Source organism: Mchenga conophoros, linkage group LG14, assembly GCF_057382185.1.
Source record: "Mchenga conophoros isolate Kocher_MC1m ecotype Shallow Benthic linkage group LG14, M_conophoros_male_GT1.1, whole genome shotgun sequence".
Taxonomy (NCBI): Eukaryota; Metazoa; Chordata; class Actinopteri; order Cichliformes; family Cichlidae; genus Mchenga; species Mchenga conophoros.
Genome location: NC_140539.1, coordinates 38,012,557 through 38,036,297, shown reverse-complemented (window position 1 = coordinate 38,036,297; position 23,741 = coordinate 38,012,557). Strand labels below are relative to the sequence as shown.

At 41.0% G+C, this 23,741-nt stretch overlaps 1 protein-coding gene across 4 annotated transcripts in view; it reads left to right on the top strand.

Annotated features, from left to right (window-relative positions):
• Nucleotides 1-18,622: 18,622 nt before the first annotated feature.
• LOC146560353 (leucine-rich repeat and fibronectin type III domain-containing protein 1-like protein) overlaps nt 18,623-23,741 on the top strand; it is a 423,438-nt gene continuing 418,319 nt past the window's right edge. For all 4 annotated transcript variants that reach the window (XM_085244426.1, XM_085244425.1, XM_085244422.1 and 1 more), the window contains exon 1: nt 18,623-20,058. The gene's annotated coding sequence lies outside the window, so the exon portion shown is untranslated. The remainder of the gene's footprint in view (nt 20,059-23,741) is intronic.

Genomic DNA, 23,741 nt, shown 5'->3' with positions numbered 1-23,741 from the left:
ATAGAAAACCTGATCTCTTTATGGGCAGAGGAGTTAGTGGGGCGCCTGAATGTTTTACAGCAGGGGTCTGTGGTTGGCTGGTTGGACTGTGGCAGCTCTGAGGTGTGAATGTGTGGAGCTGTATGAATACAAAGCAGGGGACTGCTGTGAGAGAGCATGCATGCGCAGTCAGAGCTCCACAGATAAATAATGAAAATGCAAAGAGCTGGGATTGTAGCTCCATGCATTTTGGTGGTGCGTACCAGCTGCTGTAGCAGAATGACCACAGTGAAAATGTGGGTTTGGAGTCTGGGGAGAGAACGCATGATTTACTGCAGTCAGCGTTTTAACTGCCGCAGCTCTTCTCACACTCACAAACAGAACAGCACACACACCTAAGAAGCAAAACTCACACTTAAGCAGAAACACACAGCAACATGCGTCTCTGTCACACACAAACACTCAGTGTTTGAGACTTATGAGGACTTTCGTCAAAACCCTAAAACCTGCTTTAACTTAAATGCTCACTACAGCTCTCTCTAACAGAGAGTCTCCACTGCTGCCAGAGAAGGGCAGGTAAGTAGGTGTGTACTTATTTTTATCTTGTCTCACTTCATTTTTTTCCCAAAGCACATTAACAGAATATAAATTCTTTAAATTAAATGAATTCTGCTGCTTTTTGTTGGACACACAGCATTCTTGCCATGCAGCATGTAGTCGTCTCCCCACCCACCAAACCAAAGTGGCACCCCATTTTCTTATTCTAGAGTAGCTTTGCCTGACTCACAATTCAAACACATCTGCTTGTTTCTGTCACTAACAAGCTGGATTATTTTGCTTTGTTCTGATTGGCTGTTTATTATAAACAGAAGGTTTGAGGTGCTGGTGGGTGGGGCTTCTGTGGTCACAGCCAAATCAGAGTAGCTGTGAAGTCCATATAAGGATATCTGATGTCACTAAGTATATAGAAATCAATGAGTAGAAAAAATTTTAAAAAAAGATGCCTGAAACTGACTTTTTAGAGCATTCTGAAACCTGAGCTTTTGGCTTTATTGGACTTATGATAAGCATATTTTTGGGTGATTTTACTACTTTTAATTCAACATCCACACATTTCAGCAACATATATTAAACACCTATGATCAAAGGCTTTGTGGCAAAAGGTTTGGCTTTTATGCACTTTGTGGTGACTAACAATCAAAATGATTTCATAAACGTGTCCCTGTGCAAACCACCGCTGTATAACAGAAAATAAGGAAAGACTGAAAAGTGTGAGCACACACTCTCTCCCATACACACACAAACACACACACACACACACACACACACACACACACGGCCCCCGAGTCTTCAAGTCTGACAAGTTTCACTTAGAAACTAAGTGAGCGTTCATTCACACAGAAACGTGTCATTTCACTTTCCAACCATCTCCTTATTATTAAAACTTGGACACTCGCCCCGAGAGACACCAGAGGTGTGAACCAGCAGGAATAACTAGATGGCTCGATGGATGGAGGAGGACAGCACGGAAACATAGGGGGTAGGGTTCAGCTGACATAAAACCTTTTTTAAAACCACCACCCAGAATCTCAATGAAATGATTTTTCAGGTTTCCTTCATCGGGTGTTTTGGTTGCAGGAGAGATTCATGGGTCACGAGGACTGGCAGCCAGTCGGTCCTGAGCAGCACAGCTGGTCTATTGCTAGTTTTGTTCACTGCGTGCTCCATTATGCTGGCCATAGGCCCCTTTTAGGAGATTAATGATTTCAATTCTAAGAGCCATTAAATGTAAATGTGAGACTAAAGAGCTGAGACTATTAGTAGGTTTAGGGAATTTGCTCTAAGTACTGTGAAAGCTTAACTTTGATGACATTTTGATGGCCAAACATACCAAATGACTAATTTATCTCGCGGTGAATGTCTGAACCCATTTTTATGACCATCTGTTAAGTATCTGTTGAGACTTCACACTTCACTAGTAATGAAAGGTTTAGACCGGTTGGGGTCTCAGCCTACTAACATGCTCCATCATCTGACACGTTCATCCAATAACTGCTGTCTGGACTGAAGTGTTGAAGCTTGATATCATGCTGTTAAAAAGTTATGATGTCATATAGCCTTGTTTTGGATTGTAAAAATGCTTTTTATTGGGTTTTACAAAAATAGCGTCATTTTCACTTCATGCAGCTTGCTGTCAATGAAAATATAAATCCAAATCAGCAGTTTTCAGTAGACATGGATGCAGTTCTTCGACAAACCAGCAAGCTGGGTGTTCAAAGCAGCTGAAATAGCAGGACTCAGGGTTCAGACTGTCTGCTGCAGGACTACTTGTTCTTCTTGTGACTCAAGATCATTGGCAAAGTTTCCTGCTGATTCTGCCAGTCATAGTTCTATGTGACGGATAAGACATGGAGTACCAAAAATACCAAATCGCTTCTAAAATAAGAGCATGGACCAGTTAGTAGATCCTGATTAGATCCGAGAGGCTGACAGCTGTTATAAGGTCCTAGTAGCTCTGTATTGAGAAACCTGGCAATATAGAGCTTTATAAGTTAATACTAGAAATTTAAAGTGCATTCTGGAAGTCAGTGAAGGGAAGCAAAAATAGAGGTGATATATGCACAGCTGCTACTCCTTGTTAGCAGCTTAGATTGTAGTCACGCTAAGGAGGAATGACGAATGGAAAAAGAGAGTTACGATAATCAGCACGGTGCTCTAACGGTTCCAAATTATTAAATAACAGTAAAGGTTTAACAGTGCAGTGTTGCAGTGTTTCTTACATGAAAGAAACAAGACTGGATGAGCTCAAAGACATTCAAAATTCAGATGACGATCAAAGATAATAAAAAGGGTCCAGAAGAGGCTGACGTACTGACCGACATCGCTGTAGGAGGTGTTAGGACCAAACACAAGAACTTCAGTTTCACCAGGATTGAGATGGAGAACATTTGGAGACAGACAGCTTTCAATCACAGTGAAGCATTTGCTGAGGTTGTCAGGGAGAAGAATTTTGAACACTTTACATGACTGGGGTCCTGGTTGTTGTTGGGTTTTTCCTGAGGGGAAGAGGACAATTGTGAAATATTAATTTCAAGATTTCCCATAAATAATCCTCATTATTATTATTTTCCTGCTCTTATGACTTTATTATATTCATTTACTGTCATAACTTGATCTACATTGTACCTCTATAAGAAAAGTGTGCATTAAGGGTAGTTCACAAAACTGTCATGCTACCACACACATTTACACCAACACATAAATCTGCAGTGCCTGCAGTCCAAAAATTGAATTAAACACAGACAGTCAGTCCTTTTTCAATCACTGCACATATCATATCCTACGGCCCCCGAGAGAAAGAGAGAATGAGAAAGACTCGTGAAAAATAAAGGGAGGACGACGCAGATAATGAGAAACTCTGAGAGAAATGGAGAGACAGAAAGAATTAGAGACGAGGAGGGAGGAGAGGCCAGATTAGCGAAGTATATCTCCAGACCAACATAATTACCCATCATCCGCCTCTGTAATACTTCTCTTATCATCAGGCTCTTCAGAGAGAAAAGGTACAGAAACTCCAGAAACGGATTCGTGCTCTTTATTTCTCTCCTGTCCACCGCCTGGCTCTTATTGTGGCAGGTCAGACTAATGAAAGAAAAGGAGTGTACCATTTAAGATGTAAAAGAAAAGGAGAGACAAAGCAAGATATGACAGGATAAGGGAAGAGAAGATGAGGGGAGATGAAATTACAAGATGAAGGTTGGAATTTGACAAGAGATAACTTTCCTGAAAGGTAGATTTGTATGTCCTCAGAAAAACAAAGCTGCATCATTAACAAACACAGCAAACTATCATTTTGGTGCAGCGCTTAATCACGTGTTCTGGGGTGTTTCTGGCAACAGCCTGCTGACCCAGGTCGACGGTGCATGATACCCCTGAGCTCTGTGATATTTCTGTCATTTTAATTGCCCGGCTTTGCTTGATCCCAGATTGTTTCTGCCTCCCTTTCATTATTCCTTATTTCAACTAGCAAGCGCATCTAGATGAAAAGAAATAATGAGGAAAATGTTACAAAAACAAAGTACACAATAATGTCTAATTTTCATACAGATCTCTAATTTCCTTGGATTAATCAGTGTAGTGTAATCATGTTGGGTCTTCAGTATTTGCTCACCTTTCATTGTATCCTCCGTGTTTAGTTTTCCCTCGGTTTGTCTTTGTTCGCTCCTCAGGCCTCTAACAATCACTTCCTGTGTTATTTTTAATTGCTTATCCTTGTGGAGCTTCTTTTACATCATTTCCTGTCTTTGTCATCCACCCTCATGATTGTCTGCTCGATCTGATGGCCTTCACTTCATTAGTACAAGACAATTACTCATCATGTTCAATAGTGAGTGATACAGAGGAGCCTTGGCAGATGGCACGAGTGTATTGCTATTCCACATAAGGTGTCCTTTGGCATTGATGCCTTGATTCAATTCAGTTTTACTGATATAGCAACAATTCACAACAACAGCCATCCCCAGGTACTTTAATGGTGTAGCTTCTATATTTTACAATATAAAGAGAAGCCCAAGAGTCAAACAAACCCTCTGAGCAAGCTCTTGGTGACAGAAGACAAAAGTTAATGACATGCAGCAGTAATATTATCTAACACAGGGTCACTGAGGGAAGCAGCTGTCTGGAAAATGGTCTCTAAAGCAAGTTTTTACTGCAGTGATGTGGCAGAACAAATGATGCTGATTACATTTTAAAAGTCCTTTCACAATTCCTGTTTATAATTAACATCAGTGGTCATCATATCGGTTTTAAATTGCTGTTAAAAATGCCATTAGCAGTGCAGAAAAGTATTTGTTTTTAGAGAAACTTTAGTGCATAATTAGCTGCTACTTTGCATTTTCTTCCCATTTTCTGTGGCTGGAAGCAAAATTCTGAGCCGTCCTCACCTCGAGAGAACCTGGGATGCTGATCAGCACCTTCCTGCAGCAGAAAGACTGCCTTTTGATATATGAGGACATAAATTACAAGAGAAAAGCCGAAATGTATAAACTTGCTCCTTTTGTTACTTCATTATTTTAACTTAAACAAGTTGGGGCCAGTTTGCTGTAAAATCTCAGAACAACCAGAAATGTTATCAATCGATCAAACAAAGCTGTTTTCAAAGGGGACGATGGAAATAATGTGTTTGCTCTTGACTGACTTCTGCTTCTTCAGTCACCTTTCTCACTCACTATGTGTTAACAGACCTCTCTGCACTGAATCATACCTGTTATTAACCTCTGTCTCTCTTCCACAGCATGTCTTTATCCTGTCTTCCTTCTCTCACCCCAACCAATCACAGCAGATGGCCCCGCCCCTCCCTGAGCCTGGTTCTGCCGGAGGTTTCTTCCTGTTAAAAGGGAGTTTTTCCTTCCCACTGTCGCCAAAGTGCTTGCTCATAGGGGGTCATATGATTGTTGGGGTTTTCTCTGTATGTATTATCATAGAGTCTACCTTACTATATAAAGTGTCTTGGGGTGACTGTTGTTGACTGTTTCTCCACGTCAATCCATGGTACACCTTTCAAATGTGTATGTATTGTACTTGACCCACTAAATGTGTGTGCTGCTTTGTGTACAATGTGTACCATGAATGAGCTTAAAAAAGAGAAAAATATTTGGGGACTGTAAAGGCAAACTTAAACTTGCAAGACCAAAGAGAATTCCCAAGAAGATGTAGTGAGGCAACAGGAAATAAGTGGGAGAAGGAAAGAAAGCCAGAGGCCCCGGGTCCCGTTCAGACTCTGCACCCATCCACCCTGGGATGAGTGTAACCCTGGGAATACACACAGTGCATGTCTGACACATCATGTCTTTTCAAACTGCTTCGCAGCATGAGCATCTCAGAAGCGTGACATTTTGTCTGCATTGGTCTTTTATTTTGCTACTTCTGTGTCTGACTTTCACCATCTTCATCTTTTCTGTGCACTTGGTGTAGTTTCTGCAACAAGAAAAAAAGACCTATAATGAAGCAAAGCACAGCAGTGTTACACTTTAGGATGCTTCTGAAACGTGCCTCATCTGATGAAAGAGCAAATGTTGTTTAGAGTGGGTGCAATCAGCTCTGAGCTGGAACACGACCCAATCCCACCCAGACTTGCTCAATATTAACTACACGTTGAGTCAGACAGACTTGAGCCTCATAAGGGATTTCTTAATTTTAGGAAACAGTGTGGAAATCAAGCAGCAATACATGGGGCTCATAAAGAAGTAATCTGATAAATGGTCTGAGGAGTGACGTGATCACTGAAATGCCAGAAAATGCAGTTCATCTCATGGTGGCGAAAAGAGGGTCCATCCCTCCAATGATAAAATGTCCAGTTTCACAGCAGAAATTCACAATTACAGCCTGCTAGAAAAGCAAATTGTTTTCCTATTGTTTAACCCTTACCTCCAACTTATATGCCACAGAAATACAGCAACAACAACTGACCCTAACAGACAGGATCTTCAAACCATCTGTGGCTACATGCAGTCGTATCAGACAGACCTTCATGACGTTTAAATGCAGCTGTTCCAATTAAGTTTCATTCTGCACAGAAACCGTTTATCTGTAGGAGCTTATTTTCCTTCATATCAGTCACAAAACATGTTCTGCACCTTTACCAAGCATGCTTCATAATCATGCCCTGGACTTTATAACCCACCAACACTTTATGGCAGTTGGTCTGAAACCTGAAATTGTGGCAAAGTCTCCAAGTAAAAGTGCAAAATGGAGCTGGGCCACAGTGCATCACCGGGGAGACAAATGGGAAGGGGTAGAAGTAAGAAGTGAGAATAGAAAATGCTGAAAAAACAGACAGCAGTGAAACAGAGAAAATGAAAGAGGGGTGAAACTGATTGGAGTTGGGGGTATGGGGGAGTGCGGGGGACAACAACAGAAGACCTTGGGGAAATGAAATGTTTATTTAGCAAATACGGGGCAAAAGATGGGGTTTCTCTCCATCCAGCAATCACACAGAAAAACAGAAGTGGGCAGCGGTGTAAATGGAGAGAGCGGGGTGAGAGAGCGGGGTGAGAGAGCGGGTTAGCACTGGAGGGAGAGGAGATGGACAAGAGGTAGGAAGAGTAATTAAGGGATGCAAGGGAAAACAGAGGACAAGAAATGGAAAAGAGAGAGGGACGGGCGTAATGCAAAATGGATGAGGTTACAGTGTTACAGCTGTAGCAGTTAGCGTTTTCCATTATTCATGCAGCACAAGGGTTAGATTCGGGTTTTCATTCTCGTCAAGTGGGTTTAAAATTAATTCCCTGAGCACATCCATTTGACAAAAAGAAGACTTTTTTTTTATTCAAAAATAATGCACATCACTCTCCTCTTTTAGGCCCTGGGATCATTCAGTAAATAGGTGTCCAAATACAGATGCTCTTACACCGCATTCTCTATCCTCACAGCACATGGATGCAGACTATATGTTTTACTTTTCATGCCAAAGATCATTTGAAATTGTCAGTGTGGGTGGAAGCACCAAATGATGTGGATTTCCCTTCTCCTCCATTATTTATGTCGGCAGCTGTTCGGATGTGTGAGCCAAACTAACAGGAAAACCAGAGTCTCATGTGGAGCCAGGATTCATTTCCTGTTGCTTCAATCTTTTTGAAGGCTTCTTTTTTATCTTACAACACATAAAAATGTTTTTCAAGTTTTTAATGTGTGCATAGTCTTCGAGCTTCAAACGTTTGTAACACAAAGAATAAATTCCAGGGTTTCTATCTATTTATTATTATGAAAGCCTGAAAGTTCAACTTTATATTTTAACATCAAGGAGCCAGACTTTCTCGTCTTTATTTTAAAGTGCTCTTGAGCAATAATTTTGCAGGTTTTCTGAAGGCTGTTCTCGTTGGACATTAGCTGCTTTTTCAACAAATTTTGTCATGTCATATCTGTTGTGGAGAACTGAGGACCCAAATGCAGACATGCAAAGGCAGAGTGTGGTGAACCATACTGCTTCTGTTCAGACTTTAACATCATATGGACTGTATGTATCCAACATACCAAACTATCAGAGTTTATTAGCTCCCCAGCAGCACCGGGGCCAGTTTGAAAGTTGCAGAAAGTAATGTGATTCACTTTACAAATGAATATATCAATTATAACTGAGATTGTTTAACTGTGCTTACAAGCATGCACTGTATCATCACTCATACAGCTTCAGCTTACCAACATTAGAATTGCAAATGTCTCATGAATGTTAATGACTTGTTATCTATCAGATAATATGGATTATATGCTAACTGAAGTTAAAAGTCTGTACGTGGCCCATCAATAAGCCATGTTCATTATTGTGGGTTCGTGTTAACTGACATGCTGGAGACATTTGGTAAAAAAATATATATATATCTTGTTGTCTTGCTGAAATAAAGTGAATGGCTGAGTGATGGATATCAGCAACATGGAGTATTTCACTAAATGTCAGAATCATGGTGAATAGTTTATAAAGCTGGAGTTTGAACTGAAAACAAAAACAAACCAGGAATATCTTAATTTCTTTATACTATGCATTCATATATCGCCCACTGGTGATACTTTTAAAAACTGTGATGGGCGGAGCCTGACAAAGTTTTAATAAATCAGTTTTGATCTCTCCTACGTTGTCAGCCCGACTAGTTCTGCTTTTCCTCGGCTGCACTGAGATGTGACGTTTTTGATGTAAATGATTAATCCTAATTAATCATTGCACGTGCATGTGGAACAAAGTACTACAATCACGTGTGATGATGCATGATTTTAAAATATAAATATACTGAAATAACAATGTTATGGAGTATGATTAAATATTGTTGAAATATCCATCTGAAACATAAAAAATGACAAAAAATAACAAAAAGTTAGTTCATTAATGAGATGAATTCAACAGGAAACAACCACAAACTCTGTAAAAGATGTGGACACTGATATTTTTGGAGCTAGAAGTTTCAACTAAAGTGACTCGAGCTGAGGCGGCAGAACATCTCTCAAATAAGAAGAATAGCAAAATGCATCCGGTGTTTAGTAACTTTAAATTGTAAATTGTAAAAAACAAAGCTTTTTGTTTAGCAGGCTGTCGACTGGTTTATTTCTGCGTTAAAGTTTATGGGAACCTATTTGCTTTTGCAGCCTGCCTCAAGTGGTCGTTATAGGAACTGCAGGGTTTATGACTTAATGTGGGCTTCGTTTTTCAGCCATGTAGCCTGCTGCTTTGGCCTGAACCAGTGCTGACTCATGGTCCCTTTTTTGGTTGGTTGGTTATTTTGTAATGGAGACTCTAGCGTTTTCCCCATGCATAGATTCAAACTAGTGGCATTTCAATCACTGGCCTACTCCTGCCACATCTGGGCTGCTATCTCACCACTGTCTGCGCCTGCAGAGAGATGACAACAACATATAACAGCTGGTGGCTTCAGACAAAATTAGAATTCTCCTGTCAGGAAACATCAGACTTTGTTCCAGAGTAATTTGGGAGGCTATTTACATATTTTGCCTGACTTTAAGACATTTCTGCTTCATTAGATGCTTCATTAGATGGTTTTCTCAGGAAAAGATAAGAAACAGAAAGGAGATGACAGGGCACAAAGATCATGAGTCCAGTGAGACAAGATATTCTCTCTGCTTGCTAATCAACAAAGCTTGCATGACTAAGCTAAAGCTGTTTTCAATTAATTATTAATTTAAATATGCAAACTTTTTACATGTATGTTGCCAAACTGCTTGTAACAATCAGCCTAAAAGCAGTTTGATTATACATCCATTCAGTTCCTGCTCTTTCCCAAACCACAATTCTTTATCTGTGTACTTCCCTTGCACACATAATTGTCTTTTTTTTCCATAATTCATGAGATGCTTGAATTACATTAAGGTTTTCACTCATTCTTGAACGAAGCAGCTGGTAAATGTTTAAACCCACAGCTCTAACATGAATTAAATCATCCTTGCTCTGTCAGCCACAATAAATAGAATTTTATTTTGTTTTCATTTAAGAACTTGACAGAAAACAGGTGCATCTTTGGTGTTCTACCCATTGTTTGGGAAACATTACACTAGCACAAACAATTACTCGTCTATTCAATTCAATTTTATTTAAATAGCAAAAAAATCACAAGAAGACTCAGCTGGACGCTGCAGTAATATAGAGAGAAAACACCAACTATCTAACAACCCCCTGTGAGCAAGAACTTGGTAATAGTGGGAAGGAAAAACTCCCTATTTAACAGGAAAGGGCCTTTGGCAGAACCTCAGGGTGGGGCAGCCATGAGGGGTGGGCGTGAGGGGAGGAAGTAAGGCTGTGGAAGAGAGCCAGAGATGATTAATGATTAAATGCAGAGCGTTGTTTCTATACATGAAACCTAAGGGAGGCATGTAAAAGTAGGGGAGGGCAATGTATCAAATATACTCGATGTATCGCGAGTTTTTCCACGTACAATGGTCAAAATGGCTTTATCGTAATCGAGTATAGTTGCTATGGAAATATTAAGCTGTCTGCACGTAATTCACTGTCATAGTTTTTTTTTTTTCTCCCACACGCTGCAAATGCATCATTAATCCCCCCTCCCAACCAGAAAATGTTCTACCGCAAAATAACATAACTGCTCCTTTAATTGTTTGTTGTTTTCTGTGTTTGGAGGTTGTAGAAATGGTTTATATGAGCTTTTAGCTGAGATTAGGAGGTTTCTGTGGATACCATGCCAATATTTGACTTCACTGAGGCTTAAACTGCAGCTTACCCCCTTTGTCCCCGGTCTCAAGACATATCGCGACATATATTGCTATAACCTCACACACACATAGAAAATTGTGATATTAGAGTTTCATCACCCATATAAAAGCATGTATAAGGAAAGCAGGTATGATGTAAATGCAGTTGAACCCTCTGGATCTCTAAAATTAACCTTAGCGTGTGAAGAAATTTGCTTTTCAAGAACATTTTGGAATCTATGATTCAAACCACAGTGCCATTAATACCTAAGGTTTGTTCTAGTCACTGTAATAAAATATTATGGTCGACAGTATCGAACGCTGCACTGAGGTCTAGCAGGACAAGCACAGAGATGAGTCCACTGTCAGAGGCCATAAGAAGATCATTTGTAACCTTCACTAAAGCTGTTTCTGTGCTGTGATGAGCTCTGAAACCTGACTGAAACTCTTCAAATAAACCATTCCTCTGCAGATGATCTGTTAGCTGTTTGACAACTACTCTTTCAAGGATGTTTGATATGAAAGGAAGGTTGGAGATTGGACAGCTAGGTCATGTGATGGCTTTTTAAGTCATTGTTTAATTACTACCACTGTTATGGCAACATGTTCTCTCTCACTAAGCGTAATATTTAGGTGACAAATCGTTCATTTTCTTAACATCGCTTTGGAAAACACTATTTTATGTCATTTAACTGCTGGTTAAGGTTAGGCTTAGGGCTGGAATTCAGCCATAACCCGGCACGGACCATAAAACTGCGGAAGGTCACTTTTTGCGTTCCTCAGGAACACTGCGGGACTGACAGAACGTCAGTATACTAGCCCCAGGAATGAGAACGGTCATGATTTTGCGTGTTGTCTTTCCTCGTCACACCTGAGGGTGGTGCTGTTCGTTCTCTCTGCTGTTTGTGCTTATGTAAGTTCCAGGTAGAGACTGACCATTTCTTGAAGACTGAATGGGGCTGCCTATAAATTGGGACCCTCTAGACCGACGGCCCCGCAGACTTCCAACTTCCAAGCAAAGTGTGCATTTAACCCTGGATCTTGTGTTTAGCGGGGTACTGTGTGTGGCCAAGTTTTCATAATGAGAAGAACTTGGTTGTCTCGTATATTTTGTAAATACTGTAAACAGAACTTTTCTGATTGATCTGGTAGCAGTATGGGGGGAAGCCTTTCTCGTTTAAAACCTTTTTTCTCCTGTTTAGGTTAGGGAGACAGGTAAGAGGCCGGTATTTTCTCGTGATAAGTAAGTTTGTTCTGTTTCATTTCCAGAGCATTTTGTTTGTTGTTTTGGCCGTGCCCACCCTGATGCTTGCTACTTTTCAAGGTTAATAAAAATCTGGTTGTTGTGAAACCCAAACCCTGTGGCAGCGAGGCCGTCATCTTTCCTTTTTTTCTGTGTTGCACGCTAAGCTGGGGTGTAACACCACCTTAATGGCATATGGTACGTAGCTCAACAGACAGAGCGATCATATTTAAGATTGAAGCATTTATAAATGGTAAGACTTTGAGCAGTCTTGTAGGAATGGTGTCTAACAGTCAGCTTGATGGTTGGAAAATGATTGCTAAAGTTAACTCGGAGAGAAACTAATTATCAGTAGTATTGAAAGTAGCTCTGTGAGATGAATAATTCTCCAATGGTTAGAATTTTATTTGTGAATAAATTCATGAAGTCATTACCAGTTAAGGTTAAAAGAATGCTTGGCTCAACAGAGCTCTTGGCTACAGTGCTGAAGAGAAACTGGATTTTCTGTTCTTATTTTCTTCAATAAGTGCCAATAAAGCTTCACTGGGGCTTTTTTTTAGTGAAACGCCTACTTGTGTATTATTTGCCTTAACACTAGAACCACCAAGAAAATTTAAATAAGGTAGCTGTTAAACTATAACCATATACTCTCATATTTCATAACTTTTCCTAACATGGACTATTCATTGAATAATGAAAGACCACCTCTGGAACAGCAGAGGAACCATAGAAATGAATGTAAACCCACCACCATTGTTTACTACATTTTGAAGTAAAGGTAGAGGTAGTTAGATATGATTGAGAAATAAATATATGGGGGCCTGACTTAATTACTACCGGGCTGACGATGGGATTTTGAGTGTGTGACCAAACGCATGGAGAACAGGGCGGGTTGCTGGCTGGTCTGAGCAGCGAAGCAACCGTAGCTGAACTGAACAGAGAGTCCAGAGTGTGGAGAAGAAATTAGAGCAAACAGTCAAACAGTCTTGAGCAGGAAAGCTGAGGAGGTTTGGTGATCGGAGCCACAGATGGACGATGATGAACGTTGACTGTTTTATTTTTAAATCATTATCTAGATCCTGTTTTTTTTTTTTTAATTTACATTTTTGTAGCTAAGAGGTCATTTTTAAAAAAAGGAAATCAGCTGTTTGATCTGTTTCACAGTGAGCGCTCGCCTTTCTTTCAGCACAACTAATACTGCTATTAATTAATACTAATAATTGGTTATTACTTTGTTGTAATATGTATTTTAACTTTATGTTCTGTTATGAAACGTAATGTAGAGGCTTTAAAATGTGGAGTCCACACCCTATGTGTGATGTCACATGGCTAAATCCATCTATAATGTACTATTTATGGAAATGACATGAGGATGAATTTTGTTTTTTGATCATTTCTTTTTCATTTTGTAAGGTGAGATGAGTATTAAAATTGTGCCTAGTGTGAGGCTGATATGACTGTTAAATTCTAAATTTCTTTTGGAATAAGACCTAAAGGAGATTTCATGAGGCGTCAGCAGCATCTTCAACAGACCGAAGAAGTGCTCAGTGTGTGAAAATTAACTGAGAATATGATGAAGAATTTTCTTTCACTTGAGGAAAGCTGCATTTATCAATATGTTGACATATAACCTGTGTCATTTAGGTCCATCATAGTGTGACTCAGTAAAAGGACTAGATGTTGTAGTCCCTGTTAATGCATTTCGTTAAATGGTGAGAATCTTGAGGGATGGCTGTTATGAGGAAAGGCAGCCCAGAAACTTTGACAGCAGCACACATCCTTGTGTGCCTCAACTTTCAGTCTTTTACCCAGGCTAATCTGACATTTTTTTTGTGGGGGGGGAATTAGAGATCTGATCTAGGTTATCATATTAACACATCGTCAGTAGTGGACCTTGGATTCATCGGGCCCTGCCAGGGTTGATTAGGCCCCGGAGTGTGTCACTTGTTTATGATAAATTGTTATTTCTCTTCTTTCTTCTGTTTAATTTTCTACAGTTTATTTTCTCCTATCTATTCACTGCAACACTGTGAAAGCCACAGTTAGCTATCAGTCAAATTTCTGCTAAGGTTTTTATTTACTTTAGCTTTTTAGGGTTAGTCTGTAAAGAAAAGGCCAGCTTCTGACAGCTTGTGCTAGATATTTCTCTCAAAAGCTGGTAGTATGTTCCTGTGATTATCTGGCATAGCATAAATGTAAACAATTTGAATCAAGGGGGGGACTATGAAAAAGTTTTTTGCTTGTTGTGGGATGCATCTGGGATCTGGGAGGGCGCCCGCATAAGATTTTTAATAAAGACAGCAGCAAAACATTGTTTAAATTCAGATGGCATCAGTTGGAGATGATTTCTCAGAGGGCAGCTGGTGAGATGGAAGTTACTTTATCACTTGTTAGCCAAATTAAAAATTTGGTCAAGTGCAGAACTTTTTATTAAGCACTCTCATAATAGAAAATGACATTAACTTAGTTCATTAGAAATCTGGAGGAAAAAGGTAATTACATTACAGCGAATCAATTAAGTTTTCATTGCCTCATGACTAGAATTTGCTGTGTTTGGTCCTCAGTCCAGCTGGATGTTTGGCTGCTTCATTTTATGGAATCTATTGTTGATTTTAAAAGAAAGAGATAACTGAGATAACAGTTGAAATTCATTTTCAACGTTGGACCATGTTTGACTGCTGAGAAGGAAACTGATAAACAAAAATGAAATTTGTAATTCATCAACTTGTTGAATTTATGAAAAACTACTGAAAATTAGTATGTGTTTGTATACTGACCTCTAAAAAAGTGAACTTTTTTACATTTTGTTGAGAGAAATGAGATTGGTAAGTCAGAGTCAAAGCAAAGCCTTTAAGGAAAAAATAACTCGGATACCCCACCACTATTTATTTGCCACAAATGTATACAAGTACAAATCCACAGTTTTGCTATTTCTGCCTTCCTGTTAAGTCAAAGTTTATTTCTAGAGCACATTTAAAAAAACCAAAGACTTTAAAAAGCCAGAGAGGGTTTGTGTTTCCTCCTCAGGATGTGCAGTTCTGTTTCTGTAATGCTTTGAAATGGAATGTGGACATGGTGCTGCTACAGTGCGAGCTAGCTTAGCTGTAGCTGCGTGTAGCGATTTTATATCTATTTTGTTTAAATTTAAGAATGATTTTTCACATGGTTTTGTGTAATAATGCTGCATGTAAATGAGTCCACAGACTATACAAATACGCCTTTAGCATAATGCTGCGCAGGAATACCTCTCCTGTCAAATAGACTAGAATGTATTCATTCGAGTCCTGGGAAACAATTTCCAGAACAATTGTCTCAGAAAGCTAGCATGATAATGACACACTGGAATCTTTAGTTTCAGTCACTTCCACGGGTGTGTCTGTGTTCAGTTTACAAAGATCGGAGCTTGTCAAGCTGAGAGGCTAGCAGCTGTTTTTGGTTGCTTGCTGAGGCACATTGTGGATAAACTTCTGGTCTTCCACTTGAGGGGTACACAGTCCACTCCTCACAGGTCCGTGTGCCAGTCTCAAGCCCAGATAAATGGAAGAAGCTGCACTGGGAAGGGCATCCAATGTAAAGACTGTGCCAAATCAAATACCAGCTGCTGTGACATACACATTTGGGAAATCAGGACCAGCTGAAAGTATTTGTAATTTACATGATCTAATATACTCTTTTAAAATATTGGTGTAGTGGTTTTCAACCTGAATTCAAAAAAAGCTTTATTTATACATATACCTGGTCCTTACAGAACACTGATACAATGGATGCTCCATGTAAGCACCTGTCTCTCTATAGGGACAAAAATACAATTTGTAATTGTTTGGATAGCATGACTTTTTAATTTACCAAGTCCTGCATAATTCACAGAAAATCACTCACCTTTGTCAAAATAGTGCCCCGTCGTGTCACAGGCCCTGCTTTTTAATTATGTTCAACAATACACTACAGTGAATGATTCTGATGGCAATTATCTGTTTAATAGATTCCAGTTTAACTGAAAAACTGCATTTCATGTACCAGCACCCTATGGCTGCAGAATACAGAGGCTTGTATCAGTGCGTACACCACTGTGGGTCATTTACCTGCTCACTTGTTCATTTCATCAGTGCAATCAACCGCTTCAGTGTCTGCATTCTTCTGGGCTTCAGCTGTGAATTATTTCCAGAGTTCAAATGAATACCAAATCATCAGAGACAGAAATCTTCGTCTACTCATATGGGTTTGCAGGATTAAACCTGTGGGTGTAGGAGGTACAGTATGTGACGGGGGGAATTAACATTCACCATCCTTTTCCTAATAGTTCCCCTCCTCAGCATTAATCTGCCATGTTAATCTATGCATTTATGTAGGTCACAGATTATACTGTGTGAACATTTTCAAAAAACTGAAGGAATGAGATTTGACATCCTCCTCTCTTTTGTGTATTTATTAAGTTCAGTATTGGATATTCACTGGCTATGAAGGATCTCATGATAGTCTGTAAAACCACAAGTAAATGAGGAAGCGGCAGCTATGATCCCTGAATCCATTCTTTATTTAAAAGTTTACTTTTCTGACTTTTCTCTTGAGTCATCAGCAGTGCATGTGTATGGAGTATGTGTGCCTTTTTGCATGTGCATGTGCGTCAACCCTCATCTCCTATCCTTTGGTTTAAGTCACTATTCATCCATCCTGACTATTCATTTGTCTTCCAAGGCTGTGTCGCCTCACGCTCCCTCAGGTTAACAGTATTGGCGTTTACTAGAGATATGCAAAGCACGTTTCCACTTACACAGCGATACAATATTCAGCATTCAACCCTCGTATAATGCTCCCCAGATGCTGCTAATTCTAATTCACAGCCGCACTACTAACAGCAGCCACCACTCATGCCACCTAAACCATTCTCCCCCCCATTCATCCTCATCTTTCTTCAGCATCCTTAGCCCATTCTTTACTTGGTGCATCTGTATGTCAGTCACAGCAAACAAGAGCAGGCACAGATGTTCTTCCTGGGTCATCACTAAAAATAGCAGTTAATCTTCTGGTAACTGTCCTCTGTTTATTTAAAAGAGAGAGAGCGAGAGACACACACAAACAAAAGGAAATAACAAATCCAACAGCACTGCTTTTTGTATAAAAGAAAAGGAAATGTTTTAAGCATTGAGTGCAGATCATGGAGGAACTGTCTTAAAACCTAAGCTAATCTGACTGATAGCCCTCCTGTGTACTTCCTGTTTAAGACTGAAGGTTTGGATTTTGATCATTTAACTAGCCTCTTCTGAGTTATTATAGACAAGTTAGACAACATTTAAATGGTGCCAGTCAACTTTCCAGATATTGAACATGCAGTTAAATCAACAGTTATCTTTTTAAGTTAAAAACTTTAATACTAGAATCAAATGACCTCAAAGTATGAATGTGTATTCTTGCAAATGTGCAGTATTTTCTTATCATCTTTTCATCTGTTGCTGCTAATACCAGGCACTCTTGAGAATCCTCTGGCAGATGCAATGCGTTTCTTCTTTCTTTAAACAAGCTTTTGTCAATCTGTTTGTGATTGTAAAGGGTTGTAGGCACGTAGACACCTCATCGGCTGATGAAACAGCATGGCACCAGGAGAGGCAAAACACCCACTGCATCATACAGGCGCTGCACCTTAAGTAGAGGGTGATTCCTTCACAGACTGTAAATAAAGGTGGACAACAAAGCTTCCCAGAACAGAACCTACAATATCTTGAAAATTGGTCCACTCATTTGTGCTGGTGTCACACTTTGCAGCCAGCATTACTGTAATGAATGAGAAGATGGAGACATGTTATTGAGGTACCGGCTGGGGCTGGTTGCTGTGTGGGTCATGAACCCTGACCACTCCATGTTAGCAGCGGGGACAGAAGCCCGAGCTAACAAATCAGATTACACAACAAGTAATTATTACTGAAAGACAATATGTTTTGGGGATTTCCTTACCTGGATGACTTAAGACATATTCTGTTTGAACACTGTCGGCCATATCAAAGATAGATGTAGCCACACTGATGTCCCAAACGTTTTGATGTCCCAATGTGAAGTCTGGAGTTGAATGTTATCAATAACTGTTTCTTTTTCTTTATCCAACCAGAAGTGATGAATGAACAATGATTCCAGCCATATAGGCTTATGAAGCTAATAGCACAACCAATCCCTCAGTGGGAGTAAGAGAAGTAGACCTGTAGCTGGCTAGCTAGCTGACTGGATATTACATGAGAGCTGATGGTAATTTCTTGACAATCTTTTGTTGCTGCTATGTTAAAGTACATGTTAAAGTACATTTTACACCTTCCTCTGACCTCTGGCATTTTGCGCACTTTTACTTTAAGTATTTTCAGTTTTAAAAGTACTTCTGACCATCTTTCTAAACAGGTAACCTTTTAAACGACACAATAAAATAACAATTAAAAAACACCAATAAACGGTTGTTTTTTTTAATCAAGATTTTTAATTGATGACGACTGCACTGCATTCTTAAATTGGTGAAACGAGTAAGGCACCTTGCCTTTACCCATGAACTCCAAAAACTGCGAACATACGTTGAATATAACCGGGCTTAAGCAGCAGCACGGGATATACAGATAGATGGATAGATAGATATTTCATGGGTGTGTCTTTTTGTTCGAACAGCCTCTCGTGCCCCCCTCCCTCCCTCTGCCGTCAGTCATCCTCGTGAGCCAGCCTGTGCGCCTACAGCCGCCTCCGACGGGCGGGAAGCACGCGCTGGATTCTGTGGCTGATTTTCAAACTTTAAGCGTCTCCTGAGGAATTAGCCCCAGCCGCAGCTGCCACGGTACACAACACCGGGTCGGATACCGAGCGGGTGTAAGCGGAGGATTTGACCGGACGACGGAGGAAATGTGAGCGACAATGTGACGTTTCGGAGCCTCGACAAGGATTATCGCCGTCTCCAACCGTGGGCTGATTTTCCCTCAAAAGATAAGCGACTTTCGGCATGCAGAGCCTGCTGCGGATCTGCGAGCCTCCACCAACGTGAAGCAAGAGCGTAGCTTGTTAAAAGTGCAGCTTTAGCCATCGCTACAAGATTGCTAGTTTTCTCTGAAAGTGCATTTCCTCCCTAAAAACGCTCTCGGAATATCAGAGTCAGCGGTGTGATTTATAATTGATAACGGAGGACGGAGCTGCCGGACACCGCCCGGACCGGGATTTCATCCTCTTTGGGGAAAAGAAAAGGACTGGCAGCTTCCAGCTGGGCGTGCAGACGGACGGAGACGACGCTCATCACCTGGAATGTTTGGAAAGTGAAATTGTTTTAGGTTATCTGTTTAAAAGGGGCCCTTACTGGAGGGATACCTGCATGATTTTGGGAGCAGTCCAGCCATTCAGAGCCCCTAAAGCGGAAGCTCCTATTTTTGTACTCAAGGACACCTTCAGTGTCGGTGGGTGTAGTTTCTTACAGCCTGGCAGTATTTGGGTTTTGAAGCACAAGCCGGAGCAGGATTTCTACGGGGACTTCAGATTATCGGAATTAAAGCTCTTTAGCCCCTCAGCACCACTTTTCTCTGAGGCTTGCTCTCCAGCATCGATGCAGATAGCTCTTCCGTGCCCGTTACTTTAAATACGCTATTGGAGTAACGTTACTTGGGCTTTTTGAGGCGAATAGGAGTTTTATCAACAGCGGTGTGACCTCCTCCCCTCTGCCACCCACCCATCCTGTTCTTTTCAGGAACTACGTGTACAGGAGTGTTTCTCGTGGCTGTGCACGGTAAGCCCACCGGCACCTGGATCCCTTCTTCGCCCCGTTTTTTTTCTTTTCTGCTGCCTAACCGCGCGCAAGTCTTTTCCGCTGCCTGAGCTCACTCACACACTCTCTTTCACACACACCGCTTTTTTTCAGCACCAGAAAACAAACAAACAAACAAAAAACTACCAAGATAGCCCCTCTCGCTTCATGTGCAAGTGAAGGAATCGCGCAAGAGGGGAGACCGTGAGTTGGGATAAGGTGCTGAGCCCGATCGGCTTTAAAGCATTTTATTGAGAGGGGAGTCCTCACTGTGATTTCCATTAGTGGACCGATCGGGGGAGAAAGACGAGAGGATTTGTGTGGAGGGGGTAGAAAAGAGACACATCAGGAGGAGAGGAGTTGGTGATCGATGAAGGTAAGGCTGATTGATCGGCTGTTAATAATGCAGTGTGTGTGATGCGCGCAGAGGATGCTCGGTGGGACCGAGCTCTGCTATGCGGTTAATTTTTTTTCGCCCCTGCCACGGGGATGCCAGGCTCATGTTAGAGCCAACAGTAGTTTTATTCTTAGTGCCCAGGAAATGAATCATCGCTGTAATCTGATTAGGCTCCTCCAGAACCCGGCTCAGTGTGCGACTTCTCTGTGTTGTTTGTGGGGGCACTGTCAGTGGCACTGCCGTTTTCTGAGGCTACAGACAGTTTATTTAGAGCTCTCCAAAAAGCTGAACTCTCCGCTGCTTCGAAGACAAACTGCTGTTTTGGCTCTGTGGACATTTCTTTGGCGCTTGTATTGGTTTCCGGGTGCACCGGCCAGGCTGGCAGCCCCGCCGTGCCTGTGTATGGGAATGCGCGAGTGCGTGCACGCATGCTAGGTTTCGCGCGCGTGAATGAATGCGTCCGTTCACGCGCATGCGTGCGTGTTTGTGAGTGGGAGCGCAGTGATAGAAGAACCCATTTTGGGGAGCTCTCTGTTTCTGTCTCACTCTCCGTTTCTAAAGCTGCCTCATCATGCCGCTCCAGCTAACTGCCGTTACAACCGCATCTATTATGAAGGAGGCTAGGAGATGAGAACAAGAGTGAAGGAGAGGTGACGCGGGTGGGGAGGAGAAGGTGATACAGGAAGGGAGGAGGTGGAGAGAACAGGAGAAGGTGTAGAGAGGGGCAGAGGGGGCCGGATAATAATGGGAAAACAAGAGGCATTGTTCCCAGAATGTGTTGGATATAAATCAAAACATAATTATAGCTTTTATTGAGCCTTTAACTTCTGCAGCTACGTGCTCAAAGAAGCAGGTGCTCTGGGAACCATCACACCTGGTCATTTATTGTGCAAGCAAAAAATCCCAGGGAAACAAGAAACATAAAAACAATCAGGCCAAATGCTGTTGTGTGAAAGCTGGAAGATACAGAGAGGAGCAATGCACAGCAGGTTCTTTGTCTGGGATTTTTGTTAACAGAAGGGAAGGAGCCAAGGAGTGGTTAGGAAAAAGGGACAGCTCCACACTGAGAGAGCTTCTGTTCCACATAAAGATCTGAAAGGGCCAACTGAAAATATCTGCAGATGGTAGCTTCAGTCAAGCTACCAAGTGGAGGATTCAGGACCATGGAGAGCTCCACAGGGGCCGGCATTGCTGAGTTTGCACGTGGCCACTGTAATGTCAGAACCACAGAAACCTCCTACACCGTGCAGCAGGGAGCCTGACATACAGGTGTTTGGGTGCCCATAGTATGGTGATAGCACCATAAACAAGTCCAGTAGCTTGTGGTTAGATTTAAACATGTTAAAATGAATTCAGGATCACAGAGAGCTCCTTAAAGGGCCTAACTTGTTTTCAGCAGAATAGATGGAGTCAGTGCATTTTCAGATCCACTTATAGTTTCCACTTCTTCTTCAGAAAGAATTTTCTGAAATCAGACCCTCTTTTGTTTGGTGTCAGCACCTGGGACACCTGAACAGCTTAAACACAACTGGTTGTACTTTGTGGTTAAACATGCTATTGTGAATTCAGGACCACAGAGCACTCATTAGGGCCTCACTGCTGTCTAAAATGTTTCAGGCACAACAAAAAGAAGTAATGTGGTTACAGCATGGGTAAATTGCAGGAGCAAGCTTTGACTTGGTGTAGCTTCAGTGTTGTATTTTGTATCAGTGTTTTTTTTTAACTTGGTATTTATAGTTTGGAAATGTTTAGCTTTAGTTCATTTTTCATAGAGCAGGGATATGTTGAAGATACCAGGCATGAGGAAAAACAGAAGATGACACAAGATTCATGGATGTAATGAAGGAGGACGTGCAGAGGGATGGTGTGACAGCAGATTACTAGGGACAGGGTGAGCTGGAGGTAGATGATCCACTTTGGTAAGAACTTAAATATTATAAGATGGAAAGTATTTTTCAGAGGAACAATATAAGAACTATCGGGTGTGACAACACTGACAAAGGCTAACTATACTAAACTATTTAAAAACTGCATTTTTATTTAAGTTAAATTTTCTAAGCACACAGTATTGTTCAGTCTTTTTTTCAAAAGCCTATTTTTTTGCCTTCAGTTTGAAAAAAGTGTATTTTTACACCTAGTTTTAGTTTAAATTCAGTTTGCGTTCGCTCTAACCTTGGTCAACACCATGGACAGCTCCTGCAATGCTGGTGGTGCTTTGCAGTTTAAACATGTTAATATGCATTCAGGACCATGACCCTCCTTCAAGGGTCCAGCATGTTTCCAGTATGGTGGAGAGATATGATGAAGAGCTATCAATGATTTCAGAATCATTAATAGTTCTAAGATACGTACAGTGTAGAAAGTCAGTAATATGAGCCCCTCCGGTTTGTTTTAAGCACCATGGACAGTTCTAACACAGTTCCAACACCCATGCCTTCACTTTGTTGTTAGACCTGAACCATGCAGAGCTCGTCAAAGGTCAGGAATAGTGCAGTAGATGCTGACCTTTGATGGCATTCAACAGTCCTCAGCACAATGGAGTAAGCTTATCTGGGTTCAGAGTCACTGATACCGCTTTTCCACCAATGGAAATTGTTGTCATTGTTGGCTTTCAGGACTCAGCCCACATTTTGCCAGGTTTGAGAAATGTTATCATCAACATAGCATTACCAGCAGAAAGTCATGGCATACAGAATGGACTGCATTTGCCAAACATTGGTGAATCTCTTACAGAAGCCCCGCCATAGCCACAATGTTAGGTGGAAATCTGTGTAGCTCTCGGTTGATCACTGGCTTTGTGTCAGCAGAAATTAACTATTGAGTTTGAGTTTCACAAGAATGTAGAGCTGTCTTTAAGAGGTTCTACTTAATTTCACCTGCAACGTAGCTGCTTTTAGGTTGTGGATACATTCTGTAGTTGAAATTGAATGTTTACCATGTACTACTGGGACATGAACTCATCACACACATAAATAATGTTATGGTAAAGCATAACATTTTCTAGCTGGTGAGCCCTTGAATCCCTCTGCCAGGTGGGCTTTTGGGGATCACATTTGTGTTTCTCATCATCCACAGTATGAGCCAGTTTAAAAAAAATAGCTCTGAAGCTGCTCCTGTGCTGTTTACTGCTACATCTTTGTTTTTTCTCCATCTGTGCCCGGGGACTGCACAAGGTCATCCTGTGCAGCCATTATCAGATACATTTCATGTTTCTCTTGCTGTGGCCTAGACTCACTCCAGCTCTGGGCATTTCCATTCTCTTCCAACAGGCTAAAGAGGGAAAAACAACAACAACATCCAGCTGGACAAGCAGTTATTGTACATAGTCAAATCTTCCCTCAAATTAAAAACAACATTTTACTGATACATATGAGTTTGTCCCAGATCTGATTGCAGTGAAGAGCTCCACCAAATATTCCAGAGATAGTATAGCTCTTTAAAAAAAATAACCCAACAACACAAAGAACTCCATCATAGTGTCATTGCCACAATGAGTGCCGTGTTAGTTTCCCACTAAGCTTCTTGTAATTCAGAATTAGAATCAAGCACTTTGGAATTAAGAGGAGTTATCGTTAAAAATATTTATAGTGACAGAAACAGATTTCACTGCCAAGTTCTGACATTTTATCCCAAACAAGGACTACAGCTAGTTACTGTAGTCC